We start from the raw sequence: 18,359 nt of genomic DNA, 5'->3' as shown, positions 1-18,359 counted from the left end.
ATCATATCAGTCTGACACTGAAATCTCTGAAATGATACCCCTCAGTCATACACACACTCCTGGAATCAGACAGCATATTTCTTTTTTATCAATCATGATGTGAGCTACACTATATTGCCACTATATATATATGTATATATGTATATATATATATATATACATATATATATATATATATATATATATATATATATATATATATATATATATATATCTTTCTTTTTAGTCACAAAAGAAATAATTCACGCATATATTTGAACAACAATAACTTTATTAAGTCAAGAGATCAGCGTGCGTAAATGAAATGCTCCTCACACAAATAACCAAACTAAAATAAAATTTTGAGCCATAGACACTTCTGTCTTACATAGACTAAATAAATAAGTAAATAAATAAGTGACTTGCTTACAGCTGCCAACATAGTTGTCACTTCAAACAAATAAGGAGCCTACAGCGGAAATTATTCGCCAAGAAGAGGCTCAGGCAGATGTGGCACAAAACCTATATTTCTAATAAATAATAGGCTGTAATAAACAAAATAATATGCAAACAGAAAAGCTCAGTACGAGGGTAGATTGTGCTGGTTGCGGGAATGCACAGATATTTCAGTGCCATTTTTGCCATCATGGGGAAGCGGCTTTTGTTCCCCCTCCACCATTCAAGGGCATTTGTTTCTCCATCAGCTACCTCTTCTTGGAAGTACTTTGCCATTTCAATGTGTACTCGCTGCTCTGGCGTTGCAACAACAGGAGGCATGACCGTGCCAGCACGTTGCACAATCCTATTTTACAAGGAAAACTATAACACGGGTGAAATGGTTATAAGCACGATAGCAGTATTGATACTTTCTAAATGCCCTGTTCCCTGTGTAAAAATGATTTTTGTATAATTATCAAAATAGCCTATTATTGGTTATGTATTTACATTATTCTATTTTTTTCTTTTTTGAGTGACAACACTCCAAGCTGGACTGCAAATGGTGTATAATTTTTAACAGAAAAACACCAGATTGAAACAGTTTTGGCTGTTTCTTAGTTTAAAAAAAAACATGGGGGGGCGCTAGTGAGCAAGATATGGAGTGAGACGTGTCTTTCAGAGCTCCTGCAGGAACTACGATAATTTCTCTAAAAACAGCTATTTTTGACATCAAGACTAGTACTAAAGGTTACTGAGGACACCATAGCTCGATATACGTGGCCAGAATCGAGTCTTATATGGCGGAAAAGCTTCAAAAATACAAATACGGCAATGCCACCAGCGCTCCGCGGCCGGCAAGAAACACGAGGCAGCGTACTCCCGACAGTCAAGTTCAGTCTTCACCCACTCGAAGCGAAAGCCCGGATATGGCTACTGAAGAACTGAAGGCTGATATTTTATCATCGTTGAGGAGAGAATTCTCTACAGTCGTAAGAGAGGAACTTAAAAAAGCTTTGGCGGAAGATTTTGATACCCTCAAATTAGAGCTGCAAGCGGTACGATCCGAAATTAAAAACAACATGGCGGCAATTAGATCAGAAGTCGACAACATTAAGGCAGATGTGTGCAATGTACAAGGCGGATTGTCAACATGGTCTGATGAAGTGGTGGCGCTACAAACCATGGTAACCAACCTCCAAAACCAAGTAACAACCCTAAAGGATCGATGCGAGGACATGGAGGGGAGAATGAGACGGGGTAATATTCGTATCGTGGGGATTGAAGAACAGCCGGAATCCAGCTCCCCCAAAGAGGTGGCTAAAGTTATCAAAGAAGCCCTCCAGATGGACCGAGACATAAAAATAGATCGATCTCATCGCACACTTGCTCCAAGGAAACCAGGAGATCGGCCACGGGTGATAATCGCGAAACTACACCACGATGGAGATGCGGCGGAGAGCCCGAGACAGAGCACCCCTCACCTACAATGGGAGCCGCATCGCCATATTTCCCGATTACACCTCCAGCGTTGCCAAAGCTAGAGCCGCTTTCACGGATGTACGAAAGGAGTTGCGAGGTCGTCAAGGAGTCCGATACGGATTATTTTTTCCGGCCAGACTTCGGATCTCGTACAAGGAGGAGGACAGAGACTTTCCGGACCCCAAAAAGGCCATGGAGTACGTTAAAAAGACAATCGACGCAGCGACAGAGACCGAAGGCTGAGTACATGCTCATCTGCAATGATAACAAAACTGAGAACTAATGATGAAGAAATAACTTTTGACTTCTGTCTTTCACATTACTGACCTGCCTATACTTTCTGATAGATATCCTTCTTATGGTGTCTTAAACCAGACGAACGGAGCCTTATATACTTTACTTGTTCTATTGATGTTATTACATACATAGGTGTGGAGGTGATTTAATAATATGCGTATGTGTAGGTATGTACGTGTGTGTAGGTGTATGCATAGTACTACCTGTTTAACTAACAGTCGATGAGCCTACCTCTATAAGAGAAAACAATATTCTCACCAAATTACGTGCGCAATACCGATGACTAGTATTACTATTATTATTACTACTAAATATATATATATATATATAGCTGTTTGTTTTTACATATCTGCTAGACTGCGGGAGCCTGAATGGTTAACACGTGATAGCTTTTAATTATCCATCTAATTACTTTTGTTTTTCTTCTCTTTGTCTACCTCTGTTTTTTTCCTCCCTATCTTAGCGCGCTCATAGCACGGTCAAATTCGAGCTAGACTGTGCACTTTGGCTACCTGTCATAGGGGCTAGGGACTAAGTCCTTTTGTATTACTGTCAATGTTAGTTGATTATAGGTTTTGTGTGTGTTGTGTTCTTTTTGTTCTGATCCTCTTCCCCGAGGATCCTGCGTTAAATACAGAAACAACAATGATACCATTCCTTTTCCATATCCAAATTCCTATGATTATTAGGGATGCTAAAAATTATTGGTACAGCTGTAGTGAATACCTTTCACTTATTCTACTCCCTCTGGCTTTTTATTGGGCTCCTCCCCTCATAACCTACATGACAGAGGTACATCACTTAGGCAAGGGCTGGCCATTTCCGCTTCCCATCTCTTCCTCCCTGCTTACATTCTCAGGGAATTTAGCTTCTAACTGTAAATTTAAATAATGGATGCACTAAATGTTATAAGCTATAATGTTAAAGGTCTTCATAGTCCTGTTAAGAGAAAGAAAATTTTGCAACAGTTGAAACGCCTTAACTGTCAAATAGCATTTCTACAGGAAACACATCTATCTGACACGGAACATGAAAAACTAAGGAAATCATGGGCAGACAAAATATATTATTCCTCACACCGGTCGGGGAGAAGGAGAGGAGTATCGATTCTTATGCACAGACAAATAAATTTCACACAAACACTGCTACAAAGAGACACTGAAGGGAGATATATCTTGGTTAATGGACTAATTGATGGCATACAAGTGTCCCTCATAAATGTATACGCACCCAACGAGGATGACCCTAGTTTCATCATAGCACTGTTTACTATGATATTGCGATACAGTTCTGGGTTGTTATTACTGGGAGGAAACTTTAACTGTGTGCTATTGCAAGTATTGGACCGACAACCTGCCTCTAAAGCTCCAGTTTCCAGAATGAGTAGAGTACTTAAGTCTCAATCTATGGAGGCAGGCCTTGTGGATGGAGTAAATTCCCGAGAACTAGAAACTTCACCTTCTATTCAAGCAGACACATCTCCTATTCAAGGATTGATCTCTTCTTTACACCCAAGGCAGAAGTATATAGGATTAAAGACATTGAGATACTGCCTATCACTATCTCTGATCATGCACCTGTCTTATTAAAGTGGGATATAGGCCATAGACCAACATCTAAACTATGGAGACTTAATGCGTCACTCCTTGATGGTAAAATATTTACCTCCTTTATCACAGCAGAGCTTAAGAGCTACTTAGATATCAATACCTCACCTGAAACAACACCCCTTATACTATGGGATTGTGCAAAAGCCTACATCAGGGGGCGCATTATCTCCTTCACATCTGCTAGGAAAAAGGAGAGGGACGCCAAACAACATGAGTTAGAAAACAAAATAAAAGAACTGGAACACAAACATAAACAATCCATGTCAGCTAGTTTCATAAAGGATTTGAATGCAGTGCTCAGAGAACTTAACAGTCTTTTAACAGATAAGATTGAGGGAAGCTTAAGATTCACTAATCAAAGATACTATGAATATGGTAACAGGGCAAGTAGATTAATGGCGTTTAGATTGAGGAAACAGCAATCATTTAATACAGTACAAAGAATAAAATCACAAGGTACCTACGTCACAAAACCGGATAAAATAGCTAAGTCCTTTGCAGAGTTCTATAAATCCTTATATAGAAATACAGATACGTGTTCTGATGATGTAGAAATTAAGGAGTTCCTAAATCACATAAAATTGACTGAACTATCAGAAGCAACAGCGAAGGAGTTAGATGAGCCTATAGAGGAATGGGAGATTAAGCAGTTGATTACAACACTCAAAAACAACAAAAGCCCCGGTCCTGATGGTTATGTTAATGAATTTTACAAAACTTTTAAAGATCTACTGGCTCCCCTGTTGTTAAAAGCATATCATTATGCACTACAATCCAAAACTATGGCACCATCTTGGGTAGAGGCAACCATTGTGGTAATACACAAAGAGGGTAAAGACCCAACTGAATGCCAGTCCTATAGACCGGTTTCATTATTGAATGCTGACCTACGTATACTCACAGCAATTTTAGCCAGACGAGTTAATCGGATAATTACTCAAATTATCCATCCAGACCAGACAGGATTTATCACTGGAAGATATTATGGAGATAACTTACGGCACCTAGTAAATATAATATCTCATCAAAAAGATCAGAAATCCGAATCAATGATTTTATCCCTGGACGCTCAAAAGGCATTTGATCGGGTCTCGTGGCAATATTTGTTTCTTGCATTAAAGCGATTTAAATTTGACCCTAATTTTGTAAATTGGATACAAACGTTATACTCATCTCCACAGGCAGCTATTAAAGTTAATGGATATAGATCGGAGAGGTTTACATTGGAATGAGGATGCAGACAAGGCTGTTCCCTGTCGCCCCTACTGTTCGCCATCAGTATTGAACCATTTGCTCAGCTTATTAGGGATAGTGATAATATAAAGGGAATCGTTATAAATAAAGAAGAGCATAAAATATCATTATATGTGGACGATGTTTTACTTTTCCTGACAAAACCAACATCAACAATACCACACCTCAAGGAATTAATTTCTGAATTTGGGTACTACTCAGGATACAAGGTCAATGTGGAAAAAACAGAGGCGATGGAGATCAGTGGTGGGATCCCAGATTGTACAAAACTCCAGAATGGATTCAAATGGGCTCAGGAGGGTATTAAATACCTTGGTATATACACTATATTACCAAAAGTATTCGCTCACCCATTCAAATGATCAGAATCAGGTGTTCTAATCACTTGGCCTGGCCCCAGGTGTATAAATTCAAGCACTCAGGCATGCAGACTGTGAAACAAGACATTTGTGAAAGAATGGGCCGCTCTCAGGAGCTCAGTGGATTCCAGCGTGGAACTGTCATAGGATGCCACTTGTGCAACAAATCCAGTCGTGAAATTTCCTCGCTCCTAAATATTCCACAGTCAACTGTCAGCTCTATTATAACAAAATGGAAGCGTTTGGGAACAACAGCAACTCAGCCACGAAGTGGTAGGCCACGTAAAGTGACGGAGAGGGGTCAGCGGATGCTGAAGCGCATAGTGCAAAGAGGTCGCCGACTTTCTGCACAGTCAATTGCTAGAGAGCTACAAACTTCATGTGACCTTCAGATTAGCCCAAGTACAGTACGCAGAGAGCTTCATGGAATGGGTTTCCATGGCCGAGCAGCTGCAGCCAAGCCACACATCACCAAGTGCAATGCAAGGCGTCGGATGCAATGGTGTAAAGCACGCCGTCACTGGCCTCTAGAGCAGTGGAGACGCGTTCTCTGGAGTGATGAATCACGCTTTTCCATCTGGCAATCTGATGGACGAGTCTGGGTTTGGAGGTTGCCAGGAGAACGGTACATTTCAGATTGCATTGTGCCAACTGTGAAATTTGGTGGAGGAGGAATTATGGTATGGGGTTGTTTTTCAGGAGCTGGGCTTGGCCCCTTAGTTCCAGTGAAAGGAACATTGAATGCTTCAGGATACCAAAACATTTTGGACAATTCCATGCTCCCAACCTTGTGGGAACAGTTTGGAGCGGGCCCCTTCCTCTTCCAACATGACTGTGCACCAGTGCACAAAGCAAGGTCCATAAAGACGTGGATGACAGAGTCTGGTGTGGATGAACTTGACTGGCCTGCACAGAGTCCTGACCTGAACCCGATAGAACACCTTTGGGATGAATTAGAGCGGAGACTGAGAGCCAGGCCTTCTCGACCAACATCAGTGTGTGACCTCACCAATGCGCTTTTGGAAGAATGGTCAAAAATTCCTATAAACACTCTCCTCAACCTTGTGGACAGTCTTCCCAGAAGAGTTGAAGCTGTAATAGCTGCAAAAGGTGGACCGACATCATATTGAATTCTATGAGTTAGGAATGGGATGGCACTTCAGTTCATAGAATGAGTAAAGGCAGGTGAGCGAATACTTTTGGTAATATAGTGTATATTCCCCCTCTCTTACATAATCTGTATGAAACCAACCATGGTAAAATGATTCGGTGCATTACTAGTGACTTGGAACGATGGTCTGTGCTCCCCCTCTCCCTGATCGGGCGTGTTGAAAGCATTCGTATGAATGTTCTGCCAAGGCTGCTTTATCTATTTCAGATGCTACCTGTAGAAATCCCACAGTCAACTTTTGATAAGCTAGATAAATTAATTTCACACTTCATATGGCAAAATAAGCGCCCCAGAATTAGACTTAAGACTCTACAGTTATCCAGACTAGATGGCGGTCTTAAACTCCCAAATTTAAAATATTACTTTTGGGCTGCACAAATGAAGCCTTTAAAAGCATGGATTCAGAACGACACACAAACTAGATGGCTTAACATTGAACAAAGTATGTGTCCAGAGCCCATGCAAATTCTACCCTTCCTAGACACACCCGTAAAAGAACTGGCAGATTGGACTAAGATCACTCTTGAAATATGGAAGAAGATACAATCAGTCTTTGGGTTGCCAAAGACAATTACATTACTAACAAGTATTGGATCTATGAGGACCTTCACGCCCAACACCCTAGATACTGCATTTAGAAAATGGTCTGACCACGGACTGGTATATTTGTGGCAATTATTCAATGGTGGGAATCTTAAGACTTTTGAACTATTGAAAAATGACTTTAATCTTCCAAGGACAGATTTTTTCCGGTATTTGCAGTTGAGAACGTTCCTGATGGGACAAAAGGAATGGACAAAACTGACAATACCCACCCCCATAGAAGAGTTCCTAATAGAAATACAGACAGGAAATAGGGATAAGAAAATACTTAGTAAATTATACCATATCTTTCTATCCATGAATTCACATAATTCCCTACAGATAAAGTGGAGATGGGAGGAGGAGATGAACCTATGCCTATATCACAGGATACCTGGAGGCAGGCGTGCACTGAGGCACACCTGACAACAAACTCGAATACCTGGAAGGAATTTAAGTGGAAAATAATTACTAGATATTTTAGGATGCCAGAAATTGTAGCCAGGATGGGCCCAACTCATTCAAGCTCGCGGTGGAGGAACTGTGGAGCACATAGTGCCAATCACACTCATATATTCTGGTCCTGTCCTAAATTAAGAGTGTATTGGAAAGAGGTATTTGATGCCCTTGAAGTGGTTTTCCAACTAAATATCCCACGGGAACCTACAGTGGCACTATTAGGCATGATTCCTGAAGGCCTGGTGGGGAGGGCCAAGAAATATTTATTTAATATATTGATCACTGCTGCATTAAAAAGTATAACCATTAGATGGTTGAAACCAGACCCACCCACCTATAATATATGGATCCAGAAACTATGGGACCTTTACAAAATGGAGCAAATTACATATACATTAAGGCTCCAAAGATCTCTTTTCGTGGGGCGATGGAGCCCTGTTGTGCCTTTGTTAATGCAGTGAAGCCTTCCCTCTGTTTTTTTTTTTTTCTTTCCCATAATTACTGTGCGCCTTGGAGTGGACATTTAATATTCTAAATGTTTGGCAATCATTCGAATATGTATAACTATATATGAATACAGCTGCAAAGGAAGATAATTGTATGGAAATGTATTGTTGTTGAAAAGAAATAAATAAAAATTAAGTTAAAAAAAAACAAAACATGTTTATTATGGAATAACGGCTAGTGTATGAAGGCTAGTGTAAAAGCCACAATTTGGCTACTTTGGTATTTGTTTGTATTTGTATTTCTTAGGCTATATTTTACTTACAGTTATCAGAGAAAGCGGTTTCTTTATCCCTTGTTGCTCTTGTTCTTTCCTGAGGTGCTGCTGCCTTTGCCAGCTGTGTGAAAAGGCTCTGTTTATTTGGCGACACATACCGAAGACAGGTCCGTTTTGGCTTTTTCTTTATTCAACGCATTGTTGACCACCAAAATTCCAATTATGCCTGAAACAGCTGATCCATGGCCACTTCAAAACACGAACAGCTGCAACGATGTTGGCTCCATTGTCGGTGGTGATGCAGACCACTTTCTCCACTCCTACTCCCCATGCTTGCAAAGCATCCTGGAGTTCTTCAGCGAGCACGGCTGCGGTATGACTCTCTGGTGCAAAAGCCCAGTCTTTTGAAACATAGTGGGCGGTTATAGACATATAGGGAGACATGTTAATGCTCGACCACATGTCAGTAGTTAGAGCAATGAAGTTGGCCTCTTTTAATTCGCTGGTGATTTCCCCTCTCAGCTGATCATATAGTTTTGGTATAGCGGTCTCTGAGAAATATTTCCTGCCAGGCGGCTCATATTGCGCATCCAATGTGGCCAGCATTTTTTTGAAACTTTCTCTCTCAACTGTCTGAAATGGGACTGACTCCTTCGCCAGATATCTTGCAACAGCTGTTGTACACTGGGCTCATCTTTCGCTGCCTTGCTTGTATTTGGTTGATTTTGCAAAAGCTGCTGATATTGTGGGCTGCTGAGAAGCATTTGTGCTTAATTCGGCCACAGCACCTGGTCTCGCAGCGCTGGTTGGGGGGCAGTTTTTGCGGCCTCGGGGGGGTGATGAACTCGTATGTGCCAAAATAAATTTGTCGTCTGCTTATCCTTCACAGGCACACATTTTTTGCATATTGTGCAAATATGTTGCGTTAGGTTTTTAGGCTCACCGTTGACATCTGGGAAAAACCTGAAATAGTCCCAAATAGCCGATTTAGCATTCCTTTTTGGCACCAAATTGCTGTCGGCCATGTTAGCGCCAGGCAAGGGGTTTTTTTTTGTTTTTTTTTTCAGCTGATGTAACTGCGCCCGCCCTCTCAGAGGATTGAATCGCCTATCGGCGATCGACAGTGGCCACGATCGAGTGATCTGAAAACAAGGCCAATTTCACATTCCAACTTCAAGGAACGAGTTTCCATGGCCGAGCAGCTGTATCCAAGCCATACATCAGCTAGTGCAATGCAAAGCGTTGGATGCAGTGGTGCAGTGGATGCCAAGTGTAAAGTTTAGTGGAGGGGGATTATAGTGTAGGGTTGTTTTTCAGGAGCTGGGCTTGGCCCCTTAGTTCCAGTGAAAGAAACTCTGAATGCTTCACTATACCAAGAGATTTTGGACAATTCCATGCTCCCAGCTTTGTGGGAACAGTTTAGGAATGGCCTCTTCCTTTTCCAACATGACACCAGTTCACAAAGCAAGGTTCATGACTTGACTGGCCTGCACAGAGTCCTGACATCAACCTGATAGAACACCTTTAAGATGAATTAGAGCGGAGACTGAGAGCCAGGCCTTCCCATCCAACATCAGTGTGTGACCTCACAAATGTGCTTTTGGAGGAATGGTCAAAAATTCCCATAAACACATTCCTAAACCTTATGGAAGCCTGTATGTTTACAGAAATATAAAGGACATCACTGTGTTCAGCGATCTCTCCTGTTATCATTAAAGTTTGGCAGGCGTTTGCCCATTCATTCTTATGGGAACATTGTTATCTTCGGCACTGCTGCTACTCCAGCATGTGTGCAGCCATTTTAAGCTCTTTCTGCCCTCTTACTCTACAACTGTTCTGCCTTTCCAGTCTTTTTTCACCTTTTTAAGCTCGTTCAGCCCTCTTAAGCTACAGCTTTTTAACCTTTTCAGATATTCATCTTCCTGCCTTTTCAACTCCTTCAATCTTTCAACTTCATGTTCAGCTATGAAAATGTTACACTTTTTAAACTCTTTCAGCTCTCCTCAGCTTTTCTGCCTTTTCATCATTTAAAAATATTCCTCTTTCTGCCTGTTCATCTTCTTCATACATTCAGCTTCATGTTCAGCTAGAGAAGCTGTTCAGCTATCAATATGTTCAACTTTTCAAGCTACTTCGGCCTTTAGCTTTTCAACCTTTTCAGCTCTTCCACTTTTTCATCTTTTCGGCAGTACGTTCAGCAGATTTCCCTTCAGCTTTCAGCATTCACACTGTATTTTCGTAGGAAATACACATTTTTCTAGTTATTCCTGCTTCCGTACGTTTTTCGGCACGCTTCTTCTCCTACAAACCTTGAGCCATTGAAACCATTCAATTATCAAAATGTGCAAAGGACATTTGGGCTTGTAGTTTTCTTTCTTCTACCTTTCATAATTTTGGAAATATTAAGGTTTTTATGCAAAATTTTGCCCATTCATCCTTATGGGGATTTTTTCAACTTTCATTCAGCTATAACTTCAGCATACGTTCAGCTATTGAAACCGTTCAGCTATTAAAATGTTCCGCTTTTTGTTCAACCTTGTGCTTTTTAGCCTTTCAACTTTTCAACATTTTCCTAAATTCAGCTTTTTATAAAAAAGAATAACATTGTCGCAAATGGGAAAAGCTTCAAATCCTCATCAAAAATCCTCAACAAGTCACCCAACCTTGAACTATTGGGCTTGTATTCAGTTTTTAAAAATATTGTACGGTTTTGAACTAATCACAGTTTTAGTTTGAAGAACTTTTAGCCCATCTTCTGACTTTGTAATGGGTGTGTATTGTGTCAGCTAGAGTGCGTGACATCATCGTCTGAGTGTAGAGCAGCTGAAGCTGATCAAGAAAAAAATTCTCTTCAGCTTGATTTAGATCCCAAACCTTTTACTCAACATAGACAATGTATATATAGAAATGTAGGAAACCTTGTTGGCTTTCAGAAGACGGTCTCATTTTAGATGTATGAGTTACAGTTTTGGATGTGGAAGCCCTCAAGTGACAAGAAGTGAAGCAGCTGCCCCATAAGCTGCAATGTTCATTTTGAACCTAAATTTCTAGAGAACAGCAGACGGTACCTGATTTGTCTCTCGCATTTGTGCCCTCATTTCTCACTTTCCAGAAATAAAGACCAGATGACCGAGTTCAGCGATCTCTCCTCTCACTCACTATATATATATTTTGACCTAACTATTAACTATTAACGATTTTTCTGAAATCCCAGGGATTTGTGAGGCATTTTCCCATTCATTCTTATGGGGACATTTTCATCTCTGTCTCTGTTACTTCTCCAGCGTGTGTATCTGTAGAATGCGTGTGTATTGCGTCAGCTAGTGTGAGTGACACAATTACTTCATTGGAGAACAGCTGGAACACTGGAGAAAGAATTCTCTTCAGCTGGATTTGAATCCAACATCTTTTACTTTACATAGATGATGCAGCCATTTTAAGATCTTTTTGCCTTTAACTTTTAACCGTTCCAGTCTTTTTTCACCTTTTTAAGTTCTTTCTGCCCTCTTGCTCTAGACCTTTTTAGCCTTTTCAGATATTCATCTTTCTGCCTTTTCAACTCCTTCAAACATTCTGCTTCATGTTCAGATATGAAAATGTTCAACTTTTTAAACTCTTTCAGCCCTCCTCAGCTTTTCTGCCTTTTCATCTTTTAAAAATATTCATCTTTGTACCTTTGCAGCTTTTTTATACATTCTGCTTCATGTTCCGCTACAGAAACTGTTCGGCGATCAATATGTTCAACTTTTAAAGCTCTTTCTGCCTTTAACTTTCCACTTTTTCAGTCTTTTTTCACCTTTTTGAGCTCTTTCTGCCCTCTTATTCTACAACCTTTCGGCCTTTTCTGTCTTTTTTCTCCTTTTCAAGCTCTTTCGGCCCTCTTGCTCTACACCTTTTTAGCCTTTTCAGATATTCATCTTTCTGCCTTTTCAACTCCTTTAAACATTCCGCTTCATGTTCAGCTTTGAAAAAGTTCAACTTTTTAAACTCTTTCAGCCCTCTTCAGCTTTTCTGTCTTTTCATCTTTTGAAAATATTCATCTCTCTGCCTTTTGAGCTTCTTTATACATTCAGCTTCATGTTCAGCTACAGAAACTGTTCAGCTGTCAACGTGTTCAGCTTTTTATGCTCTTTCTGCCTTTAACTTTTCAACTTTTTCAGCTTTTCAGCAGTACATTCAGCAGATTTCCCTTCGGCTTTCAGCATTCACACTGTATTTTCGCAGGAAATGCAATCTGTCTAGTTCTTTCAAAGTTTTTGAATCTATATCTTTTGTCAAAAGTTTTTTTTCAGTTTATTTTAAATCCACTAGCTTATTCTTCTCTCTTCTTCTCTCTTTTCTTATCCTACTTTTTTCCAAACTTTAGCTTCAGAATTTATTGCTTAAATTTTTCTCACATCCGTTCCAAATGGTGGTCACACTAGTAACACAACACTATACTGTCTAAACCTCACCTAAACAGCAGTAGTCTGCCACTCTCAGTAACCCTCTGACATTGTGACTAAGAATGGGCCAGGTAGCGCACCACCGCAGCTCGCTCATGGTTGTTCCGACCGCTAACCGCTATGCATGCTTGGCTGAAAAACCTGACGACAGTGAGCAGCCTTTCAATCCTTCCCGCTATGCTACCAACAACGCATGGCACTGTAATAATACACTTCCCCAAGAGGCGGTACACAAACTGGAAAACACAAAGAAATACTTTAAAATCTTTCAAGTAGGGCTGTCAGGCAATTAAAAAAAAAATCTAATTAATTACAGGATGTGTAATTAATTAATCTAATTAATCACATTTTAATCTCATATCTGCTAAAGGTACCCAAATAAAGAATTAGAATCCCCAAGCTTTTTTGAACTAACCTGTGGTATGGTTAAAAGGCCGGTGCCGGAGGACCTCAGGGTCCACGGGCACTGATAGATTAAAAGCAGGTCAGATAAATAAGAAGGCCCAAGACAGTTAAGACATTCAAAAACTAGTAAAAGAACCTTAAAATCAATCCTGAAACGCAAGGGGAGCCAATGAAGTGACTTTAAAACCGGTGTAATGTGCTCCCACCCTCTGGTCCTCGTCAGCATTCCTGCAGCTGAGTTTTGTAATAATTGTTGATTCGAAATGCTCTTTCTGAGAAGGCCAGAGAGCAGGGCATTATAATAGTCTAAACGACAAGAGATAAAAGCATGCATCAGCACCTCCGTGCTGGCCTGAGAGACGGACTCTGGCTATATTCTTAAGATGGTAAAATTCTGTCTTCGTTATATTTTTGATGTGTGGAATAAAACTGAGCTCAGAGTCAAAAATCACACCCAGATTTTTTACAGATTGTGATGGTTTAAAATCCTTTAACTTTAGTAAAAGTTTCTCTTTCTGGCCTTCAGGACCAATGAGTAAAACCTCTGTTTTGTCCTGGTTGAGCTGTAGGAAATTTGCTGCCATCCATGTCTTGATATCTAAAATGCAGTTAAAAAGGACATCAATAGGCCCTGTGTCATCAGGAGACACAGCAATGTACAGTTGCGTATCATCAGCATAACTATGAAAGCTGCTGCCGTGCCTCCTGATGACGTCCCCAAGTGGAAGCATGTACAGATTAAAAAGAGTTGGACCTAAAATTGACCCTTTGGGAACCCCACACTGTATTTTGTGGATTTCTGAGGAACATGTATCCATACTTACAAAGAAGTGTCGATCTGTGAGGTAAGAAACGAACCAGTTAAGAACAGTACCAGAGAGGCCGACTATGTTCTTCAGTCTGTTTAATAAGATTTGATGGTCTACTGTATAGAAGGAGGCGATTAGATCCAGCAGTACCAAGACTGAGTTTTTGGTTATCTAAGTTGCACCTGATGTCGATTAATATCTTTAAAAGTGCTGTCTCTGTACTGTGGTTCGTCCTAAAGCCAGACTAAAATGTTGTTTGCAATTAAAAAATCATTCACTTGATTGAAAACAAGTTTTTCCAAAATTTTACTTAAAAACAGTAAGTTGGATACAGGCCGATAATTATTAAAGGTGTTGGGATCTAGGTTGCTCCTCTTCAGAAGGGGCTTCACCACCACCGTTTTAAAGGAGACGGGGAAGACACCCGTCTGAAGAGAGCAATTCACCATGTCTAACAGCTGATCCTCAAAAAATCCACAAAGTGTTTTAAAAAACGGTGTGGGAATTGGGTCTAATAGGCAGGTCGTGGGCTTTACTTGGGAGAAAACGCGACCAATTGTCCTTGCATCAACCAGGGCAAAACTCTCCAGTGTTTCTTCGGGTAAAATCAATGATCCAGGTGTGTCAACATTTAAAATCTGTTGAGGTAAAAGACTCGATCTGATGTCATTGATTTTACTTCTGAAGTGGTCTGCAAAATCCTCGCAAAGGGCGTCAGTTGTCGTTTTGGAGGATCTATTAAAATTTGTGTTTGTCAAAAAGTCAATTGTGGAGAAGAGGAATTTTTGGTTGTTTTTATTTTCGTCGATTAATTTTTGGAAATGGGAGATTCTTGACTGTTTGACTGCATTATTGTAGGTTTTGAAGTGTCCATGTAAAATTTCATGGTGAACGGTTAACTCTGTTTTTCTCCATTTCCTCTCAGCACTCCTGCAGTTTCTCTTGAGTTTTTTAGTTTCTGTATTTCTCCACGGGGGTGTAGGTCTTGTATTAATGTTTTTTATTAAAAGTGGAGCCACTGAGTCCAGCGCTGATTTTATTTTATGGTTAAAACTGTCAACAATGAAATCACATGGTGCTAGTAAAATTTCTGCAGGAGTGCTCTGTAAAATCTGGATAAAATTTGCAGCCACTTCAGAAGTTAGGTAGTGTTTCCTCACTGTTCTCACTGGGGCCTCCCACTGGTTAAAACTGGTGATTGTAAAAAATGCACAAAAGTGGTCAGATGCAGCCAGGTCCACAACAGAGGGCACACCAATGGACAGGCCATAGGTTATGACCAGGTTCAGGGTGCGCCCCCTGCTGTGGGTCGGCTGGGTGACGTGTTGATTAAAATCTAGACAATGTAGAAGGTTTAAAAATTCTCTCAACATTGAATCTGAGGAATTATCTGTGTGTAAATTAAAATCACCAGTTATTAATATTCTATTATAATTGCTATGGGTTATTGACCGTAGCTCTGAGAATTCACTGTTAAAAGAGGTGGAATAGCGGGGTTGTCTAGACTGTCATACAGAGGATGGGGGGGCTGCTTAAAACAAAGGCATGGTATTCAAATGACAAATATTTGTTAAAAAAGACTTCATTTGACAACATGGTGTCTTTAATGATTGATGCAGTTCCACCTCCTTTTTGTCCCCTTCTTGTAGGAAATAAAAAGTCAAAATTTGGTGGGGAAGCCTCAGTGAGAACAACAGGGTCATCAGTGCCAAGCCATGTCTCTGTAAGGAGATTGCTGTCTAAGTTGTTGTCTAAAATTACATCATTTATGATAAAAGATTTGTTTAAAAAAGCGCATGTTCAGCACTTCCATTTTAATGTCTGTGGTGAACGTGTGCTCATCATGTCTTTTCAAAAAAACAGTCCTGGGTGTGATTTGTCTGCATGAGAGACTGGTTTTAATTGTGTGGATGTTGTCCTGTACCTCTGGGGCGATTGAATGGGGGGCGTGTATAGTGTAGGTAGGGGCGGGTAAAGGTGAGTGAGTGGTAGATGGTCCATGTGCATGTGTGTCTACAGTGAGTCAGGAGGTGGGTGTGGTGCAGGAACGGACAGTCAGGTCAATGTTGACTGATAAAAGCCGTGATCCCTCATAGTTTGGATGGAGGCCATCCCGTTTAAAAAGGCTAGGCCTGTTTAAAAATGCTGCAAAATTGTCGACAAATGGGATACTTTTTGTCAAGCAGTACCCCTTCAGCCACAGGTGCAGCTGACGAAGGCGGCTGGTGGTGACGTCACCATACCTAGGTGGGGACCTAAGCGGGCCGGCGATAACTAGCCGCTTCCCCATGTCCAGCAGGCGATCCACGAGGGAGATGTAATCCTGTTTTAGTACCTCCGACTGCTGGTTTTTGAGGTTGTTGATGCCGGCCTCCAGGACCAGCGTGGAGGCCGCGCTGTGCTGTTCGCTCAGCGTGAGGGCAGAGGATGCAACCTCATTTACACTGGCTCCAGGGTGGCAGAAGGTCCGGCCACTGTGTGCTGCCACATGCCTGACCATGGAGGTGCCGACAACCAGCACAGAGGGGGTGCGCCGCTCCACTGGCTGCCTGGAGGTGCGGCGGAGGCGGGATGGGGCGACGCTGGATGGAGCCTGAGGTTCGGGTTTATGGCACTGGGCCACGGTTTTTCCTTGCCGAGGTGGAGGGGAGGGATCGGGCTGGACGGGTGGACCCCAGACCAGACCTGGGCTGGTGAGAGCCACGACCAGTTGGATGGGCAGGTTCCGTGGGCGAGCCGGACGTGGCACCCATGGGAGGGAAATCCTGCAAGCTTAGGATGTCAAACCTGTTATCCAGTGGAAGATCCGGAGGCGGAGGAGGAGGAGATCGACGAGCCCCAGCGCCCCTGTGCACCACTAACCAGTGTTCCCCCAGCCTGAGTGGAGTTGAGCTCACCGGAGCCTCCACTCCATCCTCCCATCTGAAGCACAGCGGGTCCGTGGTGCGTAGGCAGGAGGTGGAGGGTGCCGATGACTTTGGCTTGGCGCCCTGGCGGTGCCAACGGAACTCGGCTAGTGCTGGTGTCGGAGTTTCGGTGGTGATCGAGCCGGTCCATGGCAAGGTGGTGTTGTCCATGGTCGTCATGCTCCGGTCACCAGTGCCAGATGTCCTCAGGTGGGAGATCAGCTTTGCCTGGTTCGTGGCGACAGTGGAGAAATCCATAAGGATTTTGTCCTTCTGTTTGAGGTTAGCCTTCAGACCAGAGACACTGTCCCTTTGAGAGGGTGGGGAGGTAGGATTCACACACCGCCAGCATACCTGCAGCCGGCGAGGAGATTTGGTGTCCAGTAAGTAGCTCCCAGAGCTACCTGTGGCTAGCTGATTAGCTAGTTCGTTAACGTTTAGCGAATTGATGTCAGGAGTCAGGAGTATTCTGTCCTGACTTAAACAAACTTTTGTGCTGTGTCACTGTTTGTCAGAAAAACTTAAAAAACAGATGAATCCAAATTGAAAACTTGCACACTCAGCACACTTGAGTAAACACGTAATATGGAAGTGCTACCAGAAGTTGGAAGTGCTCAGTCACACGGAAAATACTGTTGCTCAAAACTTGTTACCAGCCGTTGTGCGAGGAGGCGGACCCACAAAGTCAACCAAAACCATTTCAAATGACTCACACTACTGGGATCGGATACAGCACAGCAGAGGAATGGTTTGTTTTGGTTTTCCAGTAACCCAAAAAATGTGACAGGATTTCCAATAGCATGCAACATGTTCATGACAACTGAGTGGCTACAAGGGGATTATCATGTGCTAGATTCAAAATTTCAGTCCATTATGGAGCTGGGACAACAATCGCAGTTTCAACACTCCAGTTGTCTGCAATGGAAGCACTCAGTGGGGTCCATTTACACATGAACAGGCCATCTCTCACCATGTAACCCATTGACAAAGCTCCAGCTTTCTCTCGATCTACTGCGGCTTCAAACAAAGGGGACAGAGTAACATAATTCCTCTTACCAGCAATCAATTGTTCGGGACACAGGGACAAATGTTCAGCAGCTGAATGAGTTGTGTTTTTTTTCATGTCGCTAAGCTCAGAAGCATGCAAGGAGGTGAATCATCACAGAAGTGATTTTCATGCAAGACGAAGCTTCATCTTCGTACATTTCGTATATGATGTAGATGATGATTACACAATAATTACACAAACTAGATGCACAATGGCGCTCTTGCTTGCGTTTTTTTCAGAGGAAAAACACCGCTACCACTGTCCTTCTCCTTCCAGCTTACGGCCCTGGGAAAAGAATCTCGAGTCTGTGCACAATGCAAAATCCGAATCCATTCTGACATAAAGTATACATGCACAAGTAATGTGACTATCAATCGCATTATCAAGGTGTTTTAAC

The 18,359-nt window shown here is 41.9% G+C and overlaps 1 protein-coding gene across 2 annotated transcripts in view; it reads left to right on the top strand.

The window, feature by feature from the left end:
* Nucleotides 1–18,359, top strand: part of agla (amylo-alpha-1, 6-glucosidase, 4-alpha-glucanotransferase a) — a 68,672-nt gene that overhangs the window by 16,001 nt on the left and 34,312 nt on the right. The gene's annotated exons all lie outside the window — the stretch shown is intronic.

The sequence above is a fragment of the Acanthopagrus latus genome, chromosome 21 (genome assembly GCF_904848185.1).
Source record: "Acanthopagrus latus isolate v.2019 chromosome 21, fAcaLat1.1, whole genome shotgun sequence".
NCBI classification, from domain to species: domain Eukaryota; kingdom Metazoa; phylum Chordata; class Actinopteri; order Spariformes; family Sparidae; genus Acanthopagrus; species Acanthopagrus latus.
This window is presented reverse-complemented; position numbering and strand designations above follow the sequence as displayed.